Source organism: Desmodus rotundus, chromosome 4 (genome assembly GCF_022682495.2).
Source record: "Desmodus rotundus isolate HL8 chromosome 4, HLdesRot8A.1, whole genome shotgun sequence".
In the NCBI taxonomy this organism is placed as follows: Eukaryota; Metazoa; Chordata; class Mammalia; order Chiroptera; family Phyllostomidae; genus Desmodus; species Desmodus rotundus.
In genome coordinates this window covers 20,165,277-20,187,912 of record NC_071390.1, presented here as the reverse complement: position 1 = coordinate 20,187,912, position 22,636 = coordinate 20,165,277, and the positions used below count along the sequence as shown (strand labels likewise).

The following is a 22,636-nucleotide window of genomic DNA, read 5'->3' as shown; positions in this document are numbered from 1 at the left end:
ATAACATTTTAACAAAATTTCCATAAAATAAAAATTACTTCTCAATCTACAAAGCCCCATTTATTTCAAACAACAGTTAATGAGACAAAATTCCAGTATAGCTAACCAATTTGGATAATCCATTGACTTTTATATGATTTGGCCCACATAAAGTGTTCTCAATTATTAAGTTTTCGGAGGACAATTTGCCGGGTATGCTTTAAGAATGAGAGACAAAAAAACAACCCTTAATCACCCCTATGCGGCTCACCCCAAAAATGAGCCATTTCCCTAGAGAATCAGGTAATTATAGAACATCTGATGGAGTAATAATGATTAAAACCTGTGTTTGTGAGACAGTTTGGGTTGAAACCCAAATCAATTTATTCATTGAGAGGAGAATCTCAATGGGGAGAGGGGGAGGGAATCTCAAATCCCCATTTTGCTAGGACAAACCCTAGAATGGCAGGAAAAACCCTGCACACTTACCACATTGTGTTTACTCCAGGGCAGAACTGAGGTGACTTTCTAAAAATTCCACCTATATAAATAAATACTTCGAATTTCTTCCTCTCAATGAGTTTAGGGTACTTCCCAAAAATGTGATATATTTTCCCTATTTGCTGACCTGAAGTTATACAGCAAGTGAAACCAACAGCTGAAGCCAAAATTTAGGTCTCCCTGAGTCTCATCCAAAGCTCTCTGTGGCGGGATACACTACATGGCTGCTATAAAAAATGAATTTCTAGATTACATAGCCCATCAAAACTTAAGCTTGGGTGTTGAAATGCACTAGTATCCCTCCAATTTCTTTTACTAGTCCAAGTAAATTGCTCTAGTTGCAGATGGTAATGGATTTAGCAGTGTCTCCAAAGTTCCACTTTGACCACACTGTCTGTTTCACTAAGCTCTATATTAATCAGCAAGAACTACGAGCTATTGACATTTTCTCATAAGCTTCCCAGATAATCATTTCAGTAACATGAACTCCCAGGCCATTAAATCCTCTGCCAGGGAACTGACAAAGCACAACCGGGCTGGAGGACCAGCACTGCAGCTGCACGGGCAAGAGTTTAGGTGTTTTGTTCTAAATGTCTCCTGGGGAATAATCACAACTTGTTCTGACCTGGTGGCAAAAATGACTCTTGAAGCCTACAAAGTACCACCACTCCTTGAAAAATAAGTAAATAAATAAACAGAGTAAAACTCCTTTTATAAACTAGGCCAGCCTTGACATTGTGGAGAACCATACATACTACCTCGGACTATAGAGCCCTATGTCTCTCCACAGCTGCAAAGGCTCTAATTTCAATTTCTCTCGCAAAACTGGCCAGAAAATGATGCAGTTTCAAGCTCGACTCTTTCAGCTGACTTCCCAAAACAGAGCCAGTAGCTTCAGAGTACGCATAACCTCACACAAGTACTGCTTATTTCTTCCTTGACAAAGTCCTCAGGCCTATCCTAATTTACCCAATATCCAAAGACAAAGGAAAAAGTTATTTCAAGGGCCAGAGTCCAAAAAGGAGGACTGCTTCAGCCACTTGGGCAGCACATGGTGTTCTCAGGTTACGTAACTAGCCTATAAAGAGAACAACCAAAGCTTTGAAAGCTAAAGCTACTTGAGAGCACTTAAAGATATTCTTTACTCCATCATCATCTGCAAGGAAAAAAAACAGTTCTTCAAAAGATTGCCACTGCATGTTGTGGGGATGAAAGCTGTGAGTTCTGTTTGAGTAGATGCTGTCCATAAAGACAGAATTTAGGTTAGCGGGGACAGTGCCTTTGAACCGAGCCAGAAACTTTCTGCAGGGAGTCTGGAATTCTCATGCACTTTTTACCTTTGCTACCAAGACACACTGTGGTAGTAGTTTGCAGATTTGAGGGGGGAAAAAAGGGCAAACCTCTACAGAGGTTCCAGCCTCGCTGAGTGCTGCTGCCAAAATGAGAACTCACATGAGGCAGACGCAGATGCAGAGTGTGTCACTCCAGTCTTGAAGGAGTTACACTGGCTCTCCTGTTAAAAAACAAAATAAAGCAACAAAACAAAACAAAAACAAAAACAGGTTTTAAAACTGTTGTGATGGGCTGGAACGGAGAGACACCATTTGGAAACTGGTATTTATAGGAGCTGCTGCCCCCTCCTACTTAGAAGCCTGAGACCACTCCTAAAATTCATAATTGGCCATAACAAAGTATCGCTATTGAAAATAAGCCTAAGTACTGTGCATTATTTACTTTTCTGTCACCCTAGGTCTGGAATACCAGCCAAGTCTGATCCTGAAATGTTAAGTCAAGGGGAAAAATTAATTTATTTTGTCTTAGTTTATTTTCTTTAGCATATTTCAGGTTAATTTGGTAGAAACTTAATGCAGCTGGTAAAGTGTTTAAAATTGAAACAGACTAAATAAAGATTATAAGAATGAACCAGAGCAGTCTCATCTGGCTTTTAAGTACCAATTTAAACTAAGTCTATCTATACTTACCTACCTATTTTTCCACCCTTCCAACATCTAAATTTGTCCTCATGGTATACACAAAGAACCGACTTCATGCTGCTAAAAACCTAACCAGGTGTCTAAATGTGGAATAGAAGGTAAAAATTTTAATTTTGATTGTTAGTGGATATTTGCCCTTAGTAAATGGAGTCATATTATTCTACTTTCACAGTGTAAAAGAAACTACCCAGTCTAGTAAAATACTGACTCAAAGATACGTGAAGAACTGTTAAAGCTACTGACGCTTTTAAGATATGTATTATTTTAGCTTTATAGGGAGTCATTTTTCCCTAGACACATTTAGGCTAAACATATGGTTAGATTCCTTCAACTCCTGGATTTTTTTGTGAAAGGGGGATACTACTAAATAAAAAAGCAGGAATTACTACATGTAATGTCGAAAAGTCCTAAGAACATTACAACTAGGAGAAACCACCATCAGCCACTAAGAAAACAAAATCCAACCCAACCACCCAAGAATAGTTATTTGCTTTTATGCTATAAATGTAGTCAACATCAACATTCTCTAGTTATTTAAGCTATACAATGTTGGTTCTCGAGACTGTAACTAGAAAGTTTTAATTAAGTAAATTTTAAATAAAATCTCTCCAATTCTCATATAAACAGATACTAGTGGACTTTTTCTACTTTTCAAAATTATTTGAAGACCCTAACACAGTAACAGACATAATAACCTGAGATCAAAAATGATCTAAAAAAGGATGTTGAGCCCTGGCCGGGTGGCTCTGCTTCATCCCATGCACCAAAAAGACTGCGGGTTCGATCTCTGGGGCCCATACAAAAGGCAACTGACCAAAGTTTCTCTCCCACATTATGTTTCTTTCTCTCAAATCAGTGAACATATCCTCAGGTGAAGATGAAAAGAAAGATGTAGAAAATTTCTAAAAACTATCTCAATTTTAATTTACATAAAATACAAAAACTAGATACCATACAATATTTTTAGTAATATAAAATAAAAATAACTCCCAAATGGTTAGATATGTAAGTAAGTAAACAAGTGGAATTTGAAAGACCATCAATTACAATTTACTACACAAAGCAAAATTAAATGGTAATTAAGATTTATTTGTTTAAAAATTACTGAATTAGAAGAATGTGTATTTTAAAATAAAATGTAAAAAGATTGCCTAACTCAAATTATTCTCAAGAACCTTCACACTTACTAGGAACTTGTATATAGAGTATATTTTCTATTTAAAACAGGAAAATTGAAAATCAGTGAAGTAACTTTAAAAATGCTCTTTAATCAAAGGAGCTCATTTTAATAAAAAAAATTGATATAGCTAATGATATAGCTAATAAGTACCATTTTCCCCTCAAAATAACAGATCATCACACTCAAATGTCTGTACTAATGTTAGCAAAATGTAACAAGTATTTGGATGCCTACTGTGTATCAGGTACAATTGGTCCTCCATAATGCATGGGTTTTGTACCTGCAGATTCAACAGACCACCGATAGAAAATATTGGGGGGGAGGGGAAATTCCAGAAAGTTCCAAAAAGCAAAACTTGAACTTGCCATGAAGAGAGCACTACACTGAATCCACAAGAATGAAGCGATGTGTAGGCACACCCTGCTGTAGCCTACATGCCAATACAGGTTATACGCAAACACTAGGCCATTTCATATAGGGCACCTGAGCACCCTTGGGTTTTGGTATCCACGGGGAAGGCTCCTGGAACCAATCCCCTGCAGATACCAAGGGACAACCGTACTTTCCTGAGAACAAAAAACTAACTAACTCATGGTCCTTGACTGAAGGAGCTCATAGTGCACTACAGAGATACATGATTAGATATTTATAATAAACTTTAGAAGATCAATAACATAATGTGACTAAGGAAATAGGGATTGAAGAAGGGGTCAATTACCCCAGCTTAGGAAGTTTTCTTAAAACAATGTATGATTTATTCAAGCTTATATAGACATTTTTATAACTAGTATCTGAAGGTACTATAAAGTTCACCAAACTTTCTGAGACTCAGATTCAGGTAATATGTTCCAAACACCTATATCAGGATCAGAGAAAAGTAGCTACCCAGTTGTAGCTGACTTCCCCGTGGGAATGTAAGCCATATGTTGTCAATTGTGTGATGACAGTCAGCCTAGACTTTTACTTGTAAGCTCCCAATTTTTAGCTACTGACTTTTAAACTACTTAACTAGTTTTAAAAATTAACAAACCCTATTTGAGCCAAACTCTCATCTGTGGTCTAAGTTAGGTTCATGGGCCACTAGTGTGCAAACTCTAGTATACACTTTAGACCAAACATTTCCATGGAAGTTCTCCCAGCTAACTGAAATGTTTTGACTGTACTCTTCAATGAGTCTTAAAGAAGAAAATAAAATTTAGGTACATAATGAATTGGAAATCCAGGTGAAAATAAATCCATCCTTCAATAACCACTAATGTTATTCTATTCATCTCCAGGGAAAACTGAGGCAGTGGATAACAAACAGGAAATAAAGAAACCTTTATATAGTCACTTAACTTGGTCCCCTACCACAATGCCCTAACAGCTGTAATTATCTCAATTTGATTCCTTGGCATGACTGTCAAACCAAACAAATGTTCCCAAGCACTGAACAAATCAGTTATCTCATAACCTGCCAGGAAACAATTACTAGAGTTCCATGACCCAGCAGGTTTTATACATAAGGTTTAACTTAAATCTTTGCTACACAGCTTGATTTCATTACCATTTGTCCTTTCTGGGTGGCCATGATCCCCTTGATAAAGCAAGCATTCAGAGAACATATAAGCACAAAAAAGAAAATCAAAGGTAGCTAAGCTATTACCTTAGGACTATTTTGAAAACAAGTGTTGAAAACAAGTGTTTCATCTATGTTGAAAACAGCCTATGATATTTTAAAAATTATTCACTTTAGTAATTTTACTGATAAAACAAATGGTAGTGTGTGTTACATGAATCTGCTCCAACTCCTGGCAACTCTATGAACTGGCAATGTCCACAATGCCCTGAGGTCCACAAGTGATGTCAACAGCCCTGCTCAGCTCTGTAGACTCACTCCTACAGCTTCTTTTATGGAGTCAATCCATCTCCTGGTCTTCCTCTTTTCCTGCTGCCTTCTATTTTTCCCAGCATCACTGTCTTTTCCAAAGAACCCTGTCTTCTCCTGATGTGCCCAAAGTAGGACAATTTCAGTTTTGTCATTTTTGCCTCCAATGACCCACCTGTTCGTCTTCCTGGCAGTCCAGGATATCCACACAGCTCTTCTTAAACAGCATATTTCAAATGAATCAATCTTTTTCTCACACCAACTGTCGCATCCATACATTTTACAGGAATACCTCAGAGATATTGTGGATTTGGTTTGGTTTCAGATCACTGCAGTAAAGTGAATCGTAATCTTTTTGCTGTGAAAGGTCTTGCCTTTAATTTGTAAAAAACTCAACTGATCCGTGGAGCACAATAAAGCAAAGCACAATAAAACGATGTGTGTCTATGACTGGAAATAAGAGGGTATAGGCAATCCTAGATGTGGTCTGCAATGACATCTTTGCTCTTGCTCTTTCCTTATCTCCCACCGATGCCCTTGTGAGCCTCAGTTTTCTCTTGATTTCTTGGCTACAGTATCCATTTGAATTGGTGACTGAACCAAAGTAAGCAAAATCTTTAACAATTTAAATGTTTTCATTTTCCATGTTAAAGTGGTATATTTCTTCTGTAATAATGATTTTTACATGACATTCACAAAAAGTATCTGACTTATACTTGGATGTTTTTATGACTGGCAATGAAAAGTAGAGATCATAAACACCGGTAATTATTTTTTCATTCACCATGTACGAGGAGATAGAATTGGGTTTTATTACATAATCTTTTAAATTTCCTAGTGCTTTAGGAACAAACTACATATCACTGCAATTTAGAGAGATAAATTTAAAATCAGTGAAAACTGTAACTGCGATACAGCCAATGACACAAAAGGAATCAAAGCTTGGGAACTAAGTGTAGCCTTATGTATATTAAATAGGGCTGCCTATAAGTTATATATGAAATATATATCCAAAAATAATAGTCCTGAGGGTATTTATCTCAATTAATACAAAGGACTTTTATCCACAATATAACACATTGGCGTATCACTCATTTTTAAATTCTTTCCTAACATAGAGAGACCACCTCAAAAGCATGCTTCGTTGCAGAAATAGTACTTCACTTTCCTGAGGGAAGTAGTGTAAGAAATACTTGAGTTAAGAAAAAGCAATAACAATAGCCAAAATAAAGACTATCTCAAATGGAAATGAAAAGACTAAGAGACCTTTAAATTTAAATGTCTTTTTAAAAAAATTACTTTGTTGGCATTTTGTCAGCTTTCTCCACCTGATTTTTAATTTAACTTTATTAATATTTTTAAGTCATACATAAAAGCAGAAAGAGTATTAATTGAGCTGCTTCAAACCCATCACTCAAGCTTTAACAATTATCATTATTTTGGATTCTTGTTTCATCTGTCCTCCCTAATTTATTCTCCCCCAACTTAATAACTTTTATCACATTAAGACATTTTTAAACTCTCATCTTTCAGATACTATTTAAATAGCACAAGTGTACACAAGTACCACATATATGCACATAAAGAATTGTATGTATCAAGTAGTTCAGGTGACCCTTTGCTGCTTAAATAGCCTTCCTTCCCATTTAGAAGCCAATGCAACACCAGAACAGTCTTTTATCAGCAAGAAGTTACAATAAAAGCCTTCCAAATTAAGGATTGCTCAAAAATACTTTAAATATACTAAGGCTATCAATTTTACAGTCTTGATGAGAAAGTCAGTTCTACCAAAGGCACTGATCTTTTGGAAAGATAGTACTGGCTTAGTATTATCATGTATTAATACTCGTAGGAAATCAAAATAACACATAAAGCGTTATGATGGGCCAAAGAAAATAAAACAGTGCAAACATGCGAGAAAATTTTTAATTAGGGATGCTACAAAAAATAGCTTAGTTTTTAAAAAATAGTTTAGTGTAGTTAAAGAAACAGATTAATAAAGACAAAAATTTTTTTACCTAAGGATCACTAGATTTATTCCAAAATAAGTTCTCTTTATAGAAGACACACTACCTCAAAATAATAAACAAAAAAATTATGAAATGAAAAAAAAAACCTGTTATACGAGTTGTGACATAAAATAATGGCTTTTATTTTTCTCCTCCTCTCCCAATAATGTGTTTTAAAAAATAAGCATTAATTGAACTTATCCAAATGAGCTTTCTCCCATTCAAAATAAAAACGTCCTAAGGCAATATATACTTACTCCAGTAATGCAATAATTACTCAAAACAAATTTGAAATTCTTCTTTCAAAATTACTTTGAGAGTAAATGTGCAAATCATATACCTGATAAAGATTAATATCCAGAATACTGAAAGAGCTCCTACAACACAACAAACCAAACAACCCAATTTAAAAATGAACAAGGGCCCTGGCCAGTGTGGCTCAGTTGTCCCCTAACCAAAGGTTTGTGGGTTCAATCCCCCGGTCAGGGCACATACCTAGATTACAGATTTGATACCTGGTCCTACCTAGAGCATGCAGTTCCCCGGTCTGCTGAGTGAGGACGGGGATGGCAACCAATGGATGCTTCTCTCTTGCATCAATGTTTCTCTCTTTCCCTTCCTTTCTTTCTCTTTGGGCAATGAAAAAATGTCCAAAGGTGAGGATTAAAAACAAAACAAAACAAAGGACTCAAACAGACCTTTCTCCAAATTATATATACAAATAGCTAATAAGCACATGAAAGATGCTCAACATCAATCTGTTAAACATTAGGGAAATGTGAATCAAAACCACGATGATATACCACCCCATACTCATTAGGATGACTACTATCAAAACAACAAAAAACTGAAAATAAGCATTGTCAAGGACATGGAGAAACAGGAACCCTTATATATTGCTAGTGGGAATATAAAATGGTGAAGTCACTTTGGCAAACCGTTTGACAATTCCTCAAAAAGCTAAACAGGATTACCATACGATCCAGCAATTGCATCCCTGGGTATATACCCAGAAGAGTTGAGAGCTGGGACTCAGGCACTTGTGTACCAATGTTCACAGTAGCATTATTCACAACAGTCAAAAGAAGGAAGCAACCCAAGTGTCCAGTGATGGATGATGAACAAACAAAATGAGGTATATACATACAATAAAATACTATTCAGCCTTAAAGAGGAATGAGATTCTGATACCTGTTACAACATGGACAAAACTTAAAAACGTTATGCTAAGAGATGTAAGCCAGACACAAAAGGACAACTATTATATGATTCCACTTAATGAAATATGTAAAATAATTAAATTCAGAGACAGAAAGTAAATTAGAGGTTGCTAGGGGTTGAGGGGGGCAGGAATGGGAAGTTATTGCTCAATGGGTACAGAGTTTCTGTTTGGATAATGAAAAGTTCTATAACGGATAATTGTGAGGGTTGCATAAGAGTATTGATGTATTTCATGTCACTCAATTACCCATTTAAATAGCTCAAATAATAAATTTTATGTGTGTTTTATCACGATTTTTTTAAAAGGAGGAAAAGGGTACTCTAGCCTGTTTGAGATGTCTTCAATGACAGTTCATCAATACTGTATAATATTCCTTTAGGCTGTTTTCCTCACCCCTTTATATGACTCTAAGGCCACCAAGTCTGATGAGGATATATAATAGCTGGCAGAAACATAATCTGAGTGCCCTGGACTATGGTCCAAGAAAAGCAGACCATGCAAAAATGTTCATTTAAATGTCAAGTGAGTCCATCAATTCCCGTAACAATAAAACAAGACCAGAGTAATCCATAATAGTTTCAAGACCTCCAGTGGATGCCTGAAACCATGGACAATACTAAACCCTACATACACTGTGGTTTTTTCCTATACAAACCCATGATAAAGTTTAACATATAAAACAGACACTTCAAGAGATTAATAGCAGTTAATAATAAAACAGAACTACTGTATAACAATATACTGCAATAAAAGTTATATAAATATGGGCTTGCTCTAAGTATCTTATTGTATTGCACTCATTCTTATTCTTGTGATGACGTGAGATACAACACCAAACCTACTCCTGAATCTGTGCAACCATCACTTAGTTGCAGTAAAAGGCTTGGTGTCACTTGTTTAGGGGATCCCTTGATGAAGTTTTCAATGCTTTCTGGCACAACACGTTACTGTCAATCAGAACATGTTTTCTGTTATGTCTTCCATCCATGAATTTAATACCTTTTCCATTTTAACTGAGCACTTATCACACACTGTGGCCGCAACTTCTGCAATCTGAGGTACGACAGCATAACTAGCACAAATATTTTTCCTTCTTCATGATTATAAAGACAGAAGATTCGTTCTTATTGTAGGTCTTAGTAACCTCAGCATATGATTTTTTCTTACTAAGTCAAAAACTTTTACCTTTTCACTTAAAGGAAGCACTTGCAAAGTGCTTTTCTTCGTAATATCCGAATTGCACGTTGGGGCCATTGTTAAGTAAGGTAAGAGTTACTTGAACACAGGCACTGCGATACCACAACAGTGGGTTTGATACCTGAGATGGCTGCTAAGTGACTATCAATCAGGTGAGCAGCATGTACAGCGTGGGTAAGACAGACAAGGGATAGATGATTCACATCTCAGGCAGGACAGCATGAAATTTCATCATGCTACTCAGGATGGCATGCAATTTAAAACTTACAAATTGTTTATTTCTGGAATTTTCCAATTAACGTTTTTGGGGGACTATTGTTGACTATTGGTAACAGAACTGTGGAAAGCAAAACTGTGGGTATGGGGGAACGCTATACCCTTCATGAATGGACAGGATGAGAAGATCAAAGGTTCTGCGATGCTTCTGCTAGTAGCTGGGTAACCATATGATTTACCAACACCAAGAACCAGTTTCTCTTAACTTCTCCCCTGGTATTCTTAATAGCTTTATTCTATGTTCTCCCCCCACTTGAGGCTTGTTAACGCAAAGTGCTTAGGTTTGAGTCAATTGGATTTCATTTCCAGTGGCTAATGATGTGGCCTAGAAAAGGAGAGGAGGGCAGAAAAATTCAAAAGGGAGCAGTCTAAAATATATTTTTAGCCCCTCCCAAGATTTTTTAAAATTGAATTTACTGGGATGACAAAGGTTCGCAAAACCATACAGTTTCCAAGTGTCTAACTCAATAAAACATCATGTGCACACTGCATCGTGTGCTTATCACCCCAGCAAAGTCTCCTCTTTATCCCCTCGCTTTGCCCACCTCCACCTAGCTCCCACCACCCCTTTCCTGGGACTATCACCACACTGTTTTCTGTCCCTTCACCTTCTTTCATCCAGTCCTCCCTACCCCCTCCCCTCTGACAGCTTTCATCCTGTTCTGTGTACCCATGTCAATATTTCTGTTTTATTCATCAGTTTATTTCATTAGATTCCACATATAAGTGAGATCATACAGTATTTGTCTTTCTCTAATTGACTTACTTCATTTAGCATAATAATCTACAGGTTCGTCCATTCTGTTATAAGAGGTAAGATTTCCTTTTTTTTTTTTACAGCCATGTACTAGTATTCCATAGTGTAAATGTACCACAGCTGCTTTTTTTATCTACTCGTCTACTGATAGGCACTCAGCCTCTTTCCAGATCTTGGTTATTGTAAAAAATGCTACAATTAACACTGGGATGCATATATGCTCTCGAACTAGTGTTTCAGGATTCTTAGGATATATTCCCAGAAGTGGAAGTGCTGGGTCAAAAGGTAGTTCTATTTTTTATTTTTTGGCAAAACTCCATACTGTTATACTGTTTCCACAGTGGTTGCACTAGTCTGCATTCCCACCAACAGTAAACAAGTACTCCCTTTTCTCCACATCCTCACCAGCACTTGTTTGTTGATTCATTGATGATAGCCTTCTGGTAGGTGTGAGGTGATATCTCATTGTGGTTTTAATTTGCATCTCTCTGAGGATGAGAGACATTGAGTTTTTTTTCATGTGTTGATTGCCCCTTTGTATGTCCTCTATAGAGAAATATCTATTCAGGTCATTTGCCCTTTTTTTTTCATTGAAATGTTTGTGTTTCTGGTGTTGAGTTGTTTAAGTTCTTCATATATTTGGGAATTAAGCCTGTATCAGATGCATCATTAGCAAATATGTTCTCCCATACAGTGGGTTTCCTTTAGTTTGATGTAGTCCCATTTGTTTATGTTTTCTGTTTTCCTTGCCTAGGAGATATTATCAGCAAAAATATTTCTATAAGAGGTGTCTAAGGTTTTACTGCCTATGTTTTCTTCTAGGATTTTTGTGGTTTTGCAATTTACACTTAAGTCTGTTATCCATTTTGAGTTTAATCTAGTATATGGTTTATTCTGGTGGTCTGGTTTCATTTTTTTTGCATGTACCTGTCCAATTTTCCCAAACCATTTATTGAAGAAACTGTCTTTATTGTATGCTCTCATTTCCTTTATCAAATAATTGGCCATAAAGGCGCGGGTTTATTTCTGGGATCTCTGTTCTGTTCCACTGATCTATGTGCCTGTTCTCATGCCAGTACCAGACTGTTTTGATTACAGTGGCCTAATAGTTTAGGTTGATATCATGTATTGTGATACCTCCAACTTTGTTCTTCTTTCTCAAGATTGCTGAGACTATTCACAGTCTTTTTGGTTCTAGACAACCTTTGGAATATTTGTCCTAGACCCATGAAAAAAGCCACTGGTATTTTAAAAGGAATTTCATTGAATCTACAGATTGATTTGAGTAGCAGACATTTTAATGATGTTAATTATTCCAATCCATGAACATAGTATATGCTTCCACTTACTTGTATCTTCTTCAATTTCTTTCTTTGATGTCCTATAATTTTCTGAGTACAGGTCTTTTACCTCCTTGGTTAAATTTATTCCTAGGTACCTTATTTTTGTTACTGTTCTTGCAATAGAAAGTAGAATTGTTTTCTTAATTTCTATTTCTCATAGTTAATTATTGGTATATAAAAATTTCTGAATGTTAATTTTGTATCCTGCTACTTTATCAACTTCATTTATTAGACCTATTAGGTTTTTAGTGGAGTATTTAGGGTTTTCTATGTGCACTATCACGTCATCTATGAATATTGACAGTTTTTTAAATATATTTATTGATTATGCTATTACAGTTGTCCCATTCCCCCGCCCCCTCATTCCACTCCATCCTGCCCACCCCCCTCCCTCCCACATTCCCCCCCTATAGTTCATGTCCATGGGTCATACTTGTAAGTTCTTTGGCTTCTACATTTCCTACACTATTCTTACCCTCCCCCTGTCTATTTTCCACCTATCATCTATGCTACTTATTCTCTGTACCTTTCCCCCCACTCTCCCCCTTCTGCTCCCCTATTGATAACCCTCCATGTGATCTCCATTTCTGTGGTTCTGTTGCTGTTCTAGTTGTTTGCTTAGTTTGCTTTTGTTTTTGTTTTAGGTGTGGTTGTTAATAACTGAGTTTGCTGTCATTTTTGCTGTTCATATTTTTTATCTTCTTTTTCTTAGGTAAGTCCCTTTAACATTTCATATAATAAGGGCTTGGTGATGATGAACTCCTTGAACTTGACCTTATCTGAGAAGCACTTTATCTTCCCTTCCATTCTAAATGATAGCTTTGCTGGATAGAGCAATCTTGGATGTAGGTCCTTGCCTTTCATGACTTGGAATACTTCTTGTCAGCCCCTTCTGGCCTGTAAGGTCTCTTTGGAGAAATCAGCTGACAGTCTTATGGGAAGTCCTTTGTAGGTAACTGTGTCCTTTTCTCATGCTGCTTCTAAGATTCTCTCCTTCTGTTTCATCTTGGGGAATGTAATTCTGATGTGCCTTGGTGTGTTCCTCCTTGGGTCCAGCTTCTTTGGGAGTCTCTGAGCTTCCTGGACTTCCTGGAAGTCTATTTCCTTTGCCAGATTAGGGAAGTTCTCCTTCATTATTTGCTCAAGTACGTTTTCAATTTTGTGTTCTTCCTCTTCTCCTTCTGGCACCCCTATAATTCGGATGTTGGACGCTTCAAGATGTCCTGGAGGTTCCTAAGCCTCTCCTCATTTTTCTGAATTCTTGTTTCTTCATTCTTTTCTGGTTGGATGTTTCTTTCTTCCTTCTGGTCCACACCGTTGATTTGAGTCCCAGTTTCCTTCGCCTCACTATTGGTTCCCTGTACATTTTCCTTTGTCTCTCTTAGCATAGCCTTCATTTTTTTCATCTAGTTTTCGACCAAATTCAACCAATTCTGTGAGCTTCTTGATTACCAGTATTTTGAACTGTGCATCTGATAGGTTGGCTATCTGTTCGCTGCTTAGTTGAATTATTTCTGGAGCTTTGAGGTGTTCTGTCATTTGGGCCATTTTTTTTTTTTTTGTCTTGGTGCTTCTGTTACTTAAAGGGGCGGAGCTTTAGGTGTTCCCCGGGGCGGGGTAACGCTGGTCGCTGCGCTGTGACGCTGTACTTGGGGGAGGGGCCGAGAGGGAGCAATGGCGCCCGCTCCACTCTCTGCGGGTTTTCAGTCACTCCCTCCGCTACCCACAATCAAATTGGGCCCCTCTGGTGCTGGTTCCCGAGTGGGTGGGCTTGTGCACGCCCTAGGCCCCTGTGGGTCTCTCCAACGACCTCTCCTGTGAGGCTGGGAGTCTCTCCTGCTGCTGCCCCACCCCCCACAGGTGTTTTCAATCAGAGGTTTGAGGCTTTATTTCCCCGTGCTGGAGCCCTGGGTTACACGGCCTGCTTTGCTCCCCGCCATTTGTCCTGGTTTATCTATGTGCGAATGTGGGGCCGCCAGGTGCTACCCGCTGCTCTGCCTGCCCCAGTCTCCCGCTCTGAGTCCAGCCCTCTCGGTTTATCTGTGCGTGACTGTAGGGCCGCAGGGTCTGCTAGTGCTCAGACTGCCTGCCCCGTTCGTCCCACACTCCGCCAGTCTCGGTCCCGCCACAGCAACGTGAGTCCTCTCCGCCCCAGTTGCCCGTCTCCGCCCCCTGGATGAATGTTTATTTTTTATCTCCTTGGTGTCGGACTTCCTTGCCGTTGGATTTTTCTGTGAGTTCTGGTTGTGCGAGGAGGCGCAGTGTGTCTACCTACGCCGCCATCTTGGTTCTCCGAATATTGACAGTTTTACTTCTTCCCTTCCAATTTGGGTGCCTTTTATTCCCTCTTCTTGTCTGATTGCTGTGGCTAGTGTACTGAATAACAGTGATGACAGTGGACATCCTTGTCTTGTTCCTGATATTAAGAGAAATGCTTTTAGTTTTCGCCCATTGAGAAATGCTCGCTGTGGGTTTGTCATAGATGCCCTTTATAATGTTGATGTATGATCATGATCCCTCTATTCTCACTTTGCTGAGTTTTTATCATAAATGGTGCTGGATTTTATCAAATTCTTTTTCTGCATCCGTTGACATGACCATGCAATCTTATCCTTCATTTTGTTTATGTGATGTACCATGTTTACTGACTTGCGAATATTGTACCAACCTTGAACCTAGAATAAATCCCACTTGATCACGGCATGTGAACTTTTTAATGTATTGCTGAATCCAGTTTGCTAATATCTTGTTAGGGATTTTAGCACCTATATCATCAGGGATATTGGCCTAATTTTCTTTCTTTGTAGTGTCTGCATCTGGTTTTGGAATTAGGATAATGCTGGCCTCATAAAGAGCTTGGAGATCTTCCCTACTTTTGAGTTTTTTTGGAATAGTTTGACAAGGACAGGTGTTGGTTCTTCTTTGTCTGTTTGGTAAAACTGACTTGTGAAGCCATCTGGTCTAGGGCTTTTGTTTACTGGGAGATTTTTTTTTTTAATTACTGCTTCAATTTCATTAGTTGTATTGGTCTGTTCAGGTTTTCTGATTCTTTCAGATTCAGTTTTGGCAGACTGTATATTTCTTGGCATTTATCCATTTAGCCCAGGTTGTCCAATTTGTTGGCAAGTATTTTCTTACAATCCTTTGTATTTCTGTTATGTCAGTTGTTACTTCTTTCATTTCTGATTTTATTTATTTGGATCTTTTCTCTTTTTTTCTTGATGAGTCTGGATAAAGGTTCATCAATCTTGTTTGTCTTTTCAAAGAACCAGTTCTTGGTTTCATTTGTCTTCGGTATTTTTTTTTTTTTTTTTTTTTTTTAGTTTTTATGTCCTTTATTCCCACTCTCATCTGTACTATTTCCTTCCTTCTACTTACCCTGGGCTCTGTTTGTTCTTTTTGTAGTTCTCTTAAGTGTAAGGTTAGATTGTTTATTTGAGATGTTTCTTGCTTCTTGAGGCAGGCCTGTAATGTTAGATACTTCCCTCTCAATACCGCTTTCACTGTGTCCTAAAGATTTGGGGTTGTCATGTATTAATTTTCATTTGTTTCCAGGTAATTTTTAAATTTCTTCCTGATCTCACTGCTAACCCATTTGTTGTTTAACAACATACTATTTTGCCTCCACGTATTTGAATGTTTTTTAGTTTGTTGTAGATGATTTCTAGTGTCACATCATTGTGGTCAGAGAAGATGCTGGATATGATTTCAATCTTCCTGAATTTGTTAAGACTTATTTTGTGTCCTAACATGTGGTCTATCTTTGAGAATGTCCCATGTGCACTTATGAAGAATCTGTATTCTGCTTATCAATTAAATCCATCTGATTTAGTGTGTCATTTAAGGTTGCTGTTGCTTTGTTTTTTGTCTGGAACATGTACCCATTGAAGACAATGGAGTGTTAAAATCCCCTACTAGGACAGTATTGCTGTCAATCTCTCCCTTAATGTCCAGCAGGATTTTCTTTACATATTTAGGCTCTCCTATGTAGGGTGTGTATCTGTTTACAAGGATTGTGTCCTCTTGTTCGATGGATCCATTTAGAATTATGTAGTGACCTTCTTTGTCTCATTACAGCCTTTGTTTTGAAGTCTATTTTGTCAGAATAAGTATTGCTATCCCAGATATTTTGTTTGTTTCTATTTACATGGATTATTTTTTCCCATCCCTTCACTTTTAGTCTGTGTCTATCTTTTATTCTGAAGTGGGTCTCTTGTAGATAGCATATATATGGGAGATATATTCTTATCCATTCACCTACCATATGTCTTCTGATTAGAGCACTTAATCCATTTATATTTAAGGTTATTGCTGACAGGTACTTATTTATTGTCATTTCATTCTTTACATTATGTCCCTCTGTATTTCTTCTTCTTAAAGTAGACCCTTTAACATTTCTTGCAATACTGGTTTGGTGGTAATGAATTCCCTTAGCCTCCCATCCTTTTTTTTTTGGTCTGGGAAGCTCTTTATTTCATTTTCAATTTTAAATGATAGCCTTGCTGGATAGAGTAGTGTTAGCTGCAGGCCCTGGCTTTTCATCACTATGAATACTTCATGCCAATCCCTTCTGTACTAAAATATTTCTGTTGAGAAATCAGCTGATAGCCTATGGGAACTACCTTGTAGGGAACTATCTCTCTCATTGCCTTTATGCTTCTTTCTTTGTCTTTAATCTTTGCCATTTTAATTATGATGTGTCTTGGTGAGGGACTCTCCATGCTCCCTGAATTTGTGTGACCATTTCCTTCACCAGGTTAGAGAAGTTTTCAGCCATTATTTCTTCAAACAGGTTCTCTAACCCTTGTTCACTCTTCTTCTTCTGGTACTCCTATGATGCTAATGTTGTTGCACCTGATGTTGTTCCAAAGGACTTTAGACCTTCCTCATTTTGTAAAATTCTCTTTACCTTTTGATATTCTGTTGGGGTGCTTACTGTTATCTTATCCTCTAAATTGCTGACTCCATCCTCTGCTACATCTAATCTAACCTGCTATTGATTCCTTCTAGTATATTTTTCATTTAAGATATTGTATTCTTTATTTCTGACTAGTTCTTTTTTATGGTTTCTGTGTAATTTTTAATGCTTGCTATCTCTTTAAGTTCTCAATGAGATTGTCCATTCTTCCCCTAAGGTCCTTGAACATCCTTATAACCACTGTTTTAAACACTGCATCTGTTATTTTGGTTGATTCCTTTCATTTAATTCTCTTCCTAGGGATTTCTCTTGTGCTTTTATTTGAGGCATATTTCTTTGTCTCCCCATTTTGTCTCTGTGTATTAGGTAAATCTGCTATGACTCCCAAACATGTTCTAATGGCTTTATGATGAAGCTGTCTTGTTGGGCTCAGTGTACAATCTTCCATATCACCTGCGTTCCATGTTCCAGGAATGTTTCGTGTGGGTTATGCGCACCTCCCTGTTGTAGTTGAGTCTTGAATGCTGTCGGCCCTTTCATGGGTGGAGTTAACCCTTCAGACTGGCTGACTATAAGGGTAAACCTTAATCACCAAGTATGAAGTGCTGTGCAGGTGCTGTCCCCTGAGGCGGAATTGTTCCCAGCAGGATCTGGTGCCTGCCACAATCCCACTTTGGGTGTGCTGCTTGAGGGCTAGTTGGGTCAAGCTTTGGTATTGTCTGAAGTCCACCATTGGTTGTGTTGGTTCAGAGTCCACTTGGGCAGGGTCCAGGTACAGGTCAATGTCAGATGATGTGTGCAATGAGCCTTGGGCTACCTGTGTGTAGCTACTATGCTGTTTATTGTTTGTGGCTGCATCTACTTGGCCTGGGCGTGTGTGGGAGGGGCCAATCTGTGTATAAGGGTCGGCTTCTACCAGCTTAGAGCTGGGGGCAGATCTGTAAAAGGAACAGGGCTCCCTGAAGTCTGCCTCCACCTGTCCTCTGAGGTTGCCTGGTTCTCCTCCAGAGTCTTCCAAAAAAAGACTAGAGTGGGGCCAGACTGGGCACAAACCACAGCCCCTTTCACAGGTTGTGAGCTCACTAGAGCATGGCAACCACAGTCAAGAGAACAGGGCTAGTGGGTCCCTGCATAGGGATCACAAGTCAGGCACTCAATGAGGGGAAAGTGGCCCGTATCAGAGCCAAAGCACTCAGTCTCTGACAGAGGCTCCAATTCTAGTTCCCCCTGAAGGGGCTTGCTTCAGGATGGGTGCAGCCAACTGTTCCCTCTGTCCCAGGCTCATAGGGACAGATCAAAAGTCTCCCATTGGGGGTGATGCCAGCCCAGCCCCAATACTAGACAATAGCCTCTAAGGGAATCACCCTCTGAATGCCCCCACCCCCTGAGCCGCTCTCCCATCCCCCTGTGGAACTGAGCCCAGTGGGGTAGGGTATCCAGGACTTGGCAGGGCTGATCCCAAAAGTCTCCCATTGGGGGCAGTGCCCACAAGCCTATAGGATGGGAGTGGGCACTTCTTCCCCTTCTCAAGGTAGTGTGGGATGAGTTCACTTGGGAGAAAGAAGTGGCCTTTCCCCCTAACCTCAAAGTAACCATATAACTCAGCCACCGCCTGTCTGATTCCTAGACAAAAACCTGCCCTGGAGACACTGTCAAAAGTCCCAGCTCTGCAAGGCGCTCTGGTTACCTGCTTGATTGCTCAGTAGGACAGAGCTGGCCAAGTGATTCAACAGGTGTGGGAAGGGGTGCCAGCTGTGTGCTGGAGATGGGTGAGATTGGCCCTTTCCAAAGCCACACAGTTTAGTCACTCTCTAGGTCTTCACCAAGAGCCTTCCCAGAAAAGAGGGCCCCCACAGTCACTGCTGGTTGTAGCCAGCAAACCCCTCTGCAGGACCCGAGCATGGCAGAGTGGGCTCACCAGCAATCAGACTGGGTAGTGCACTTCCCAGGCTGGTGCTGCAAAAAAAGAAGTGCTCGTCCCTGAAAAGATGGTGTCTGCGTCTACCAGGCATACTGAATCCTCACTGATTTTCACCACCAGATGCTATGTGGGCTCCTCTTCCCAACTCTGTTGTTCTGGGGTTGGGGGCCCCTGCATAGGAGGGGAGGGAGTTTTGCAGCCATCATATTCCTCTGGTCACTGCCACACCTGGGTATCCACCCTTCTTACCAGTCTCTATGTGGCTTCTTCTGTAAATACTTGGTTATACTATTTCAGTTCAGCTAGCCTTCAGATTTCCTAAAGCAGCCAAGTTAGAAATAATAATACATTTTCATAATCCTAAACCAATAAACCAACAGTAGCTCTGTATTTGTGAAAGTCATTAAGTAAATATTAACAAACAGCACCCAACCCCGAACTGTTGCCCTATTCTTGCTTGGGGTAGACACTTCTGAAAATTTTTAAATTCTACATATATAATTTCGATGTCAACTCCATAGAACTTGCCTTACTGAATGTTGAAGCCTTTCGTGGAACCGTGAAGGTTCCAACTACTTCTTTACACTGAAAAGAATTCTTAACTGTTTCAAAAAAACAACTCCCCGTGCACTTATTAGAAGCATGTCAGTAATACCTTTATCATAAAGGAAAATTTTTCATTTAAATAAGGACCTTTTCTTAGAAATCTATTCCTTCAGCATGATCCTGCTGAGAAATAACCCTTCACTGGAAACACTGCTTAATTTCTATGGAAACATAATCTTATGCCAAATACCTTCTCACTAATAAGCTGCTCAGATAAGAACTTTAACTTTCTATTGATTCATGATCATTTGCAGTACTTAAAAATTCAAAAACAAGCGATTATTCATTCCACTGCCATCTATCTAGCTAGCATTCCAGGTTTTTCCACAATATACAGGAGTGTAAATGAATTTAATATTGCTATTATTCTCCTTATTCCTTAGATTTTTCCTCAAAGTTCAAGTTCAGTATATTAATACTTTAGTATCACCAGTCAGAGCAAGACAACTACTTTCACTGCATTATCATTTTACATACATTATTTCATTTAAACATTATACCAATACGTTATGACCCCTCCCCTTTGGATTAAATTAAGAAAATAACACTGAGATGCTAGTAGGCCAAGAGTCGGCATACCCTCACACTGGGAGGTAATGGCCCCAACACTTCTCATTGTTATCATTTATCTGCACACTTCTGTAAACCATGTATGTTAAGTGTTAACTATCTTGCACCGGCCAATGTAAAAGAAATATCCATTTTGTTTTTTATCAAATCCTAGATGTTTCCCTGCTTTACTTTCGCCCACCTCCTTAATATGCCACCAATGGATTTCATGAACCTCCCTTACCTCTCTTCCTTTGATTCTAATGTATAAAATGATCTGCAAACTGCTATTTCCTGGAGCATTTTCTCAAACCTTTGAGTTTTGCTTCTGGGTCTAGCCTTCAAACTTGTCTCAAATAAACTCTTTTAACCTTTCTTTAGCTTTGGAATTTCTCTTGTTGACACTAACATACATCATGTGCAAAGAGGGAATTATAAATAGGCCTGACAATTACTTTTTATATAAAATACAGTCCACGGGTTGGCCAGTCGCAAAGCTCATAAATAAGACTCAGTATTACCTAGATTCTATACACTGACTTTCATAAATAAACTCCACTGTATTTAGTAGACACACTGGTTAAAGCATAATTAATACACATGATCTCATTAGAAAAACAAAGTGTTAATCTACAGTATTACAGAGATAAGGAGCTAAATACCAATACTGGCATTACTCCTACAGGCAGATTTCAGGATTAAAACTGATTTAGGTTCAAGACAATCAGGAAAAATTAATTTATGTCAATAGATAAGTTTTTAAAATTTTATATAAAAATGTCAATCTTACATAGAAATCTTCCAAATAAACTATGCATAGCTCACTTTAATTATAAAGATAGCTAATGACAAAGGTATTGTTTCTGAAAAACTGTTAAAGGTATTAGGTGGCATTCAGATGAGACAAAGATAATGAGGTTCCCATCAGAATGGATTATGTTACTGAATGCTATAACTACAAATCATAAAAATTAAAAAAAAATACAAGTAAGGCCATAAGTTTCTTTTACCAAACTAAAACAAAAAAATACCCCTCCCCAACTTCATTCTACCAAAGGTCTATATAGTTTATTTTTGGAAAATAGTTTACTTTTTACAACTGCAGTCTTATTATATATAGAGCTTAAAACTCTTAAGAGTCCATATATGTATGCTTGCCTTACTTACCTTCTTATTTATTAGTGACAAATCAAAGCTCTAAATGATTATTACTCACCACTAATTCTATGAACCCCAATATCTGACATGAAGAACAATATTCTGAAAAATACTGGGATCATCCAAAGCAAATTTTCTTATATATTGATATGAACTATCTTAAAAAGTGAGTAATGAAAACCAAATCAAATCATAAAACACCGCCCCCCCCAAAAGGAGGTGTTCTGTGGCCATTTTCTAGAATATCAAAAAACAGAGCTGTTTCCTTATGAAAATTGCTTACATCTCCAAAATTACATTCCACCCCCCCACTTTCCATTAAAGTCATACAATTTCACACATTTGAAAACAAGGAAGGAAAACTTTGAGAAGCCCTATGTAGATGTTTTCTCAGAACAAAGTGAGGCAGTTTACAGTATGATAAGGGAAGCCCTAAGCCAATAACCTCCCTCTCTCAATAAATATACAATCCAAAACATGACTGCCATTTGAGATGTGATGTCCTAACCACATACTTCAGATGCATCAATACTAGGCTCACTGTCAATTTCACTACATTGGAACTCTCAAAACTAGCAATCTATCTATGCTGTACATGGTAACTCCGTATCACACAAAATTCTGTTTGCCAGAATAGCCAATTCATTTCAGATAAAATTAACACTTATTGGTTACTCCTTCCCCTAATAAAAGAAATCATGTGCTTATTGAATGTCTCCTCTGTGTTAGGAATAACAATATTCCTAACAGTAACAAAGAAGGTAACTGTTTATTATAACAGCTACTACTTATAAAAGCATGTAAAATATACTGAGTTAATACCGAAAAAAATTAAGAAATCACTTCTTCTCTGAATTCCCAAATTCTAAAGTCAAAACATACGGGGGGGGGGTGCGGAATTAAAGGAGTGCATTGTGCCATATTTCATTCTGCTCAGAAAATGGGCATTTTCTTTTTTTTTAAATCTTCACCCATGGATATATTAATTGATTTTAGGGACAAAGGAGGGGAGGGAGAGAGATAACCATCAAAGTGAGAGAGAAACATCATCAATTGTTTGCTTCCCATATGCACCCCAACTGGGGATAGAACCCACAGCGTAGGTATGTGCCCTGACTAGGAATCAAACCCACAATCTTTTGGTATATGGGACAATGAT

General features: G+C 38.2%; 1 protein-coding gene across 9 annotated transcripts in view; it reads right to left on the bottom strand.

The window, feature by feature from the left end:
- NT5C2 (5'-nucleotidase, cytosolic II) overlaps positions 1–22,636 on the bottom strand; it is a 96,131-nt gene that overhangs the window by 20,417 nt on the left and 53,078 nt on the right. For 2 of the 9 annotated variants that reach the window (XM_071221157.1, XM_071221158.1), the window contains one exon: positions 1,933–1,993. The exons of 6 other annotated variants lie outside the window; for them this stretch is intronic. The gene's annotated coding sequence lies outside the window, so the exon portion shown is untranslated. Of the gene's footprint in view, positions 1–1,932; positions 1,994–22,636 lie in introns of those variants that run through there. One more of the 9 variants, XM_045191388.2, reaches the window with a different exon arrangement.